This window comes from Aphis gossypii, chromosome 1, assembly GCF_020184175.1.
Source record: "Aphis gossypii isolate Hap1 chromosome 1, ASM2018417v2, whole genome shotgun sequence".
Classification (NCBI taxonomy): Eukaryota; Metazoa; Arthropoda; class Insecta; order Hemiptera; family Aphididae; genus Aphis; species Aphis gossypii.
This window is the reverse complement of record NC_065530.1, coordinates 37,880,742-37,889,417: the sequence shown is the minus strand read 5'-3', so window position 1 is coordinate 37,889,417 and position 8,676 is coordinate 37,880,742.

Sequence of the window (8,676 nt, the reverse complement as noted above, 5' to 3'; positions counted from 1 at the left end):
AAGCAGTCCTATTTCCCTATATTCCATTATTACCATTATAATATAGCTTTATTAAAAATGCACAGAATACATAACTTATAACTAAGTCAAAAAAATTGTAGTCATCAATTATTTTTTATATATAGATATACCAAATTCAAATTTGTACGAAATTACAAATTTATGATAATCACAAATAATGATATTTATTTGTTATTGTTCAAAAACATTACTCATGGGGACATAACAATTTTATGTATATTATTATATTTTATATATTATGATATTTTCAAATACAATATTTTGGGCAACAATTATTTCAACCAGTTATATATTATTAATAATAAAATAAATAACTTTATCTAATGGTGATGTTTAAAAAAAGAAAACACAACACGATGACATCATTGTACGCTTAGTGATATTTTACAAGCTGATAGACCGTTCTCATCTGGAATCGTTTTTTGTATTTAATGATTTATACCATACGTCCCATTTTATTTTTTTTGATTAAACAATTAATTTCAAATAAAAAAAAAAGACTGAATATTTATTTTAGGTAAAACACATTAATACGCTATGGATTATTGACGTCATCAGGTATATAGTTTTTTATTTGAATATTTCGACTTGATTTTTCAATCAGAATATACCAAGACGGACGAATTGCAGCGACGGTGCGAGACGTATAATAATTCTATGCTATCATGATTTGATATTCATATTGTACACAATATGTATTAGGTACACTATTATATAATATAATATAATGAGCTGTAGTGAGTTACGTTCGTGATACAATAAAATATAATAATATTATATCGGTCACTGTGATTGTGTCCTCGAATCGTCCGTAAACATTTTTTCGGAGATGTATGATATTAATACATTACTGCATCACTTCGTAGATGTAGGATTTAAAAAAAGAAAAATAGAAATAAATTATTATGTCTGTGCCGTAATGTATCACATTACTTATATATAGCGGTACTCGTTCCGTACTATATTATACATTACGATTATCTATAGCTGCTGCCATTATTATTATATTCAACAGTCCGGCTCGATTGACGATCGTCGTCGACGGGGAAAAATAAAAAATAATCGAACCTAAAGACGACGGAGGGCGATTTGTGGAGGTGATGGGGAGGGAGGGGGCAGAGGCACTTATACACGTACTTATATACGAAGCACGTCATATATATATATCGGAAAATAAACGGACCGACTTTTGCTGCGACCGCAGCACTCTCGGGGGACCGATAACGGGCGTAAAAAATAAAACACCGTCGAAAAAAAAATACCAAAACCAAAAAAAAAAACCACCACCGCAGCGAGTACCAGTCTATATATATATTACAGAAGCCAAGACGGAGTAAAAAAAAAAAAAAACGGTAAACCTCAGAGGAGCCTATAAACTCTGGTGTGTGTGTGTGTGTGGGATGTTATGACAGTTGACGAATGTTCGCTTCATCAGCGGTAATCGTTAATGCGGATCTGCGCTGTCCCGGCGACGAGTCGCGACCGCGTACCCCTCGACCGGCGTGATGTATTGGCGGCGGCAGGACGAAAATATCGTTTTATTATACCCGCGCCATCCTCGTCTCGCGATCCTTCCGCCGTTATCATCTGCAGAGCGCGCCGCGATTCACTTCGCGACGCTGACGGGCCAAGGTCGATTTTTCGCAGTAACCATATATCGTGTACTTGTATATATTCTTTCATCCGGTGTCCGAGTTTTTTTTTTCGCCTGTTTTTCCGGCTAGAAAATCTTCTGACGGCTATCGATTCACAGTTTATCCCGCAACAATGGATGCCGGTCAACTCTATATCCGCAAGTGTTCGTTTCCGGCTATGCGTCGAAAGTGTATAGCATGCAATAAAACCAAATAATAATAATATCATAATCGTACCTATGTATAATACTAGTAACTGTATAACAATTTCAATCAGGAAAAAATTACGAAGCTATACGTATTGCGAAGATGTATCTCGCGGTTTCAGTGTACCTCCACGTTTACGGGAAAATCAACATCGCCGAATTTTGCTTTATGAATTTATTTGTTCAAGATGGGACTGTGGCAGATTGCAGGATAATAAAAACTTTATATTTTTAAAAAGGGTTCAAAACTACTGTTTGAACTTTCTCAATGGCTCTAAAAAACAGTCTTTGAAGTTTTCGTTAAAATTAACGAAACATAAAATTTGTACTCCCTTACTCGGGTTAAAAATAAAAAAGGCTGCTTCGTTTTTTTTCTATTTTACGAAAATCAAATTAATATAAAATCGTTAAAAAATCCCCAGTATCTACGCTCAAAAGAATTTGTTTGAACGTCAGTAGATATCAGTATTATAGATCGAAGTTGATGTATTCACTTATTAAACGCTGGAAGAGTGCACCATAAAACATCGTATCCTTTGAGTTTCTATTGGGTGAAAATTAATTGCGGCGTCCATGAAATCGTCACCGCTTTGGTTTTTGATCGTGTTCCAAAAATCAATTATTTCATTATTATCATTTATTATTACATTAAAATACCTACATGTCATGTTGCGTACGTATATTTACGCAATAATAATGTCAAAATTACACATATTATTATGTAAGTATATGCGTATGCACGCCACATTGGATCGACACGATAAAATTATTAAATATAATATAATATTTATAGTGATATTGCCATGGGATTTACCTATACGGCGAAACTACCACGAATATTACGATGAAGATAGTTGAACCATATAATAATTATGACGGGTATGAATTAATTAATTAAAAACCTTTACCGAAAATAATAATACTCTACACGAATATACATAGCGTGATTAAAAACAAACAAGTATCATGCGTAATAAATAGGTATACCGTATAATAATATGTGATATTTTATTATTGTGGTGATGAATAATACCGGTAAATGTCCCTCGTCTCTACGCTCGAATCGTTTTTACCATCGATAAAACTATATACCGTTTTAGTGATGAAATGATTTGCACACCGAATAAGCGTAGTATATTATGAACGTATAGAATAAACACGAATAATAAAATAGAATATAGACGTATATGTAGGTACGTGGCGGCCGGGTAGTCCCTCGTCGTCGTGACAGCTCTTTTTCCTCGGAGACCGCGAGCGAGACCTCCCTCTGGGCTTTAAAACTAATTAATTTAACATTATTGTTTGTATATATCTATGTGCGGGAGGCTCTTACGCGCATTATTATGAGAGTGTAGTTTTTCCGAACGAATTAAAATCAGTATTAAAACACCTATTATACGACTATACACATAATTAATATTGCAGTATTGTATCGGTGTATGTGCACCAGAGTCTAAGATACGACGTAAGCACATCCGGTATCTGTCGACTAGAAAATAACGAATGATATGTAAATAGTTAGTTCGTATATTGACGTAATCGATGAAAAAATGTATTCGGATACGTGGAATACAGTCATAGTGAATACGCGTTCATGAGCTACTCACTGAGAGAATACTGCGTATATAGAGGGTAAAACGCTTAAGAAAAGATATATAATTTATGTTTTACAGAGCGAAACATAGCAACAATCGGGTATTTGAATTTCATTAAGTTTATGTCATACTAGTGTTTGTACTGATTTTTCATTTTCATATAAATGAACAGACCAACCTTATAGATGACCGGCACATATTTTTCACCTAGATTTTCTTCGCCTAGACGATTCGGTCGGACAGTCTTGTATTCGACCGACTTGATTTGTAACATACAGACGTGTCAGTCCGGCTTTTAAATATTCAGGTCCAGCTTTTCAGATTGATTAATCGCTGAGACGTATTCTGTAGGATTTGCCTCGGTGCTCTTTTTTTACACGCCACCGCTCCACACGTTTTAAAACTTTTTTGACAGAAAATAATTGTTTCCTCATTTTACACGTGTTATATAATTAAATAAGTAAGGCAGAAACTAAGCACGTGTTACATTTTTGTATTTTTATACTTACTATTTTTAAAATTTGAAGGTATACTCATCAAAATTAATATTAAAAAAAAAAAATCGTTTTTAAATTTACACCACGGAGTTCATCATTTTTGGTAATGTAAAATATTAAGGACAAACGTACAATAATTATAGGACTTGGCCATCGAATCGATGTTACAATACTATATTATTCAAGTTTTGAAAAATAATTAATGTTTTAACTATTTATGAATACCTTTTTGTTTGTAGGGTACAATAATATTCTCTGTCGTGTATAGTTAATATATATGTTTATTTTTTTGTATGTATATATGTATAGTTTAATTTTAACCCAGAACCCACACAATCGAAAGTACGGAAATTAATTTTGCTTTGTTACGCGTGAAATAGATTCTAATTAAAATGACGTCAAATCACGAATTTACGATCATAACTGTCACCTCTCTATAGATTGGTCTTCGGACCAAAATGGCAGTATTATGTTATAGCGTCTATAAAAGCGCAATCGTCTGAAATCCCGGTGACGCGTCCAAACACATTTCGGAAGCGCTCGCGCGCACATAATACCACAAATCGGATTGCGTCCGGCTCGCGCCCACTAAGTTGTTATATTAATCACACGAATATATTATATGTCTACCTATATTATAATAAGTAATAGTATAATGTTATTTACTATATGTGCGCGCACCGGAAGTCCCGATAAAAGACTATTCGTTCCTCCCGGCCTGTCGATGGGATGTAGGTGGGCGGGGGTAGCCTAGAGGGCGGTTGTCGTGCGACGGACGTTCCGGAATTAATTCCGTCTGTAGGTGGCGTTTGTTACGGCGACGGTGGTGCAGGCATTGTGGTCCGCTTTGTCAACCCCGAGCCGAGATTCTGCGACACGGTTTCTCGCCTTTACCGCGCCGCAATACAATAACCCTTCCCCTGTCACTTCCGGTCTGCGAGGCGACGAATCCGGCATCCGACCGGAACAAACCCGCGCGGTCTCGCGTACGTACAACAATAATACACTATAATCGTGTGTTACTTGTACTTCAACTCCTCCGCGCCACGGCGTTATTCGTGTCCTTTTTTTTTTTTATCCGCTTTCCAACTTTATAAAGCGTCATCATTTTCATAACACACACACATACGCATATTAATATTGTATACATAATATTATGTATAATTCTCGTTCGGCCGGTCGCGTCATAGAGCTTATATTATACGTACGATGTAATATTGTTTTGTATGCCCAACAACAATATCAATATGTTTTTATTGTTGTATTCTTCTCGATTGATTTCATCCGATTATATTGTACAGTAATACCACGAGGCGTGCTAAGCGCGCGGTAGCGACCGTTTAATATACGATCGACTCGTTTTCAATTCAATACATCGTGTAATATTATAATTCACGAGGTGTTAAAGCGAGCGAACACGCGCGTTTAAGCCGCATACGCACTCGCCGTATATATTATAATATATGTATATATATGTTATATATTGTTGTGGCGTGATGAGGGGTTTTCACGCGCCGAAGGGTTTATCCGGTCCGCAACAGCAGCTTCGCATCGTATAATATTGTGTACAAAAATGTATATACATTTAAACTTCATCACGACAGACGGTCTTTTTCGGCCTCCTCTCGCCCACGTCAACGCCGCGGGATTACGACCGCGGCGAGCACCTTTTCTCACTCCTCCGTCACACAGTAATGTTATATATTACATAAATATTATAATATTTTATCTCATATTATTGCACGGTGATAGTTTTATGCAAAAACTTATTTACAAGGACTTACGGATATGTTTCTATGCACATATTTTTGGTAACCACGATCGTCGTCGTATACAAAAGAGAGAAAAAATAGGACAATTTATTTGAAAGCTAGGTGCCAATAACCATATTATTATAAATAATTTACACATATTTTATTATTGGCACCCCATGCCAATAACCAACTTAACAAAAATAATATACTATATTATAGTTATTGTCATTTGTTATATTATTGAAATGAAAAATATGAAAACATTTAAGTACTTGTCACGATCTTAAGAAATGTTTTGCCGTTTTTGACGTCTTTTTCACCCATCAATTTTTGAATAAAATGTTATATCTTAACAGTCTCAGAACAATAATAACATTTGGCGCAAAATATAAATAGGACAGCGTGACCAATTGTTTAAAAATAATAAATATATAAGCTTAACGTGTTCGTGTTAAACATATTAGACTTATACTATGTTTAGTATAAAACCTAACGGATTTTCGTTCATTGGGCTCATGTGTCGCGATTTCGGAGGATTACTCCCTGCGCGTAAAGAAGTTTCACTTCAATAAAATGTAATGTATTATAATTTATACACACGCCGGACGTTTGTTTTAAATTGACGCGGTATAATGAAGATTTACGGATGAAACGTCAAAATCAAATGATTTTCTTTTTCGGACATAAATATGTTCAGCTATCCCATACCATTAAACGAGTAACGACGTGTTGAATATAAAATGTCGTGTTTTTTATCCTTTTCCGCTCGGTCGGATCGAACGGTTCGAGGAAAATCGATACCGATACATATACACGCACAACCGATTCTCGCGACAGCTTCCCGCCGCAGCCGCTTTTATATTGTCCGCGTAGTCGACCGCGAGGTCAATCATTAATCTCAGTCCGAAATCCCTATTATTTTGGTTCTTCTTTGCGCCCCATCCGCTCCTCCACCGACCCTTCCGCACGACCGCATCACTGGCCGCCGTACTCCGCCACCTCGTCCCACACAACTATACGAGGCCTCGAGCGATTCGGGCTGGACCATTTATCAATCTCACGAAAGAAGTATCATCGGCGGCGAGGAGGCCGGTGGTAGCAGAGTCAACATCAATTTGTCTCCTTTTAAACCTATACGTATACATATATCAGGCCAAACGTTCCTGTTTATACGATATATGTTATACCTAATGTGTGCGTACGTTTTTTTCCTGTCGTACAATGCAGGGGTGGTTTTTGCATTTGTGCCGGACCATAAATTCGAAGAAATCGACGGAAATATACGTGTAATACCCTTATCATTCGGTGGTTTTCTCGAAACACGTGAAATAAATTTCAATTCAAGACTTTTTAATTAGACGAGGGCACACGGAGTCACGGACCTAGCTTAAAGTTACCTACTATACAATACAATATATACGTATAGGGTGCATAAAGCGTGCTTACTGCGGTGTGGTTTTATCGATAAATCTTACGGAGCAAATAATAATAAGCGTAAATCGTTATTATCCGTCTGACCGTTAAATTATTAGATCTCGAAGTGAACCCGTAACTCGGAAGAATAGAGAGCATATTATTATACATAATAAATATTATATCATTATTATATAAGTATTAGTATAGGTACATAATAATATATAGGCGTCTAAACTATACAAGACTGCACAGAATTACAATAATACAATAATATAATAATATGTGAAGACATTTAAAACGCCTATCGCCTATGTATTAATAACATTACATTTAGAACGATTCTCATATCGGCGTGAGCAAGCCTAATATATATTTATTATGCACGTTTAACTTTTTTGCATGTACATTGTAGGTACATGTATTTTTTCTGGAGATTAACTTATATTATTCTCAGATCATCATTGCAGTAGAAATGACAGTTTGGGTTACTAAACAATTAATGGCAACAATTAATCAATTAGAAACTTTGTGATGGTCTATTATAAGTATTTTACGTTATAATACTCGCACTATGAAACTATTTAAATTATACTAAGCTATAACCGTCTAATCATTGAACATTGTATCCAACAAAGTAACACTGTATTAATGTGGCACGGCACTAGTTGCCTGATGACGTTATGGTATTAAGCTAGCGGCTAGCTGCTATAGTTTCCGGATGGTTGACCACCGGGAAATGTTAGCAATACACGTGCCATCATGTCCTTCCTACCTAATCATAATCTAGTTAAAAATAGTATTTAGCTAAAATCTCTTACATAAAATAATACCCACAAACTATATTGAGTTTCAAAAACAGCATCTTGATTTTTCTATTAACGAATCCTTGCTTCTTCGTAACTGCGATGGACACCTTGTCTAATGGAGAGCATCTGAAATTTTAAGACAAAAGTACCATCAATCCAATTCATTGTATTCTCTACTTCCTGAAAACTTCAGTCTGAATCCCTTTCCACATCGTTTTCATTAAACTTGACTTCCCTTCATTATTTCCCAGTGGTATATTTTTTTGACATACTAGCATAGTATAAAATATTGTATACTGTCATAGATACGCACGACGTGTATGCATTTTGTGTGCATTTTTTTAGTTTCAACTTATACAATTGTCTTCTGCTCAGATGATTATAATAATATTATATAATATGATGTATGATGTATATGTCAATTTAAATTCATGATCAGATATGAAACAAAATAATGGTACAAAAAACGTGTAGATTTATGTACTATTCTATTATAATACGCGTCTATTTAGCCATAAAGTAGACACCGTGTGAAAATTATTATTATTATTATTATCATCATCATATTGTAAATATACGACGCATTATATTATAGATACGTTGATGGAGATCGGGGGTATTGTATAGTAATATAATATACGACAAATCGTAGCAGCTAAATATATATACATGGGTGTATAGTATACACATTGTGTCTTACGTGTATCACATATAATACTCGTCGTGTTTTACGATAAAAATATTACC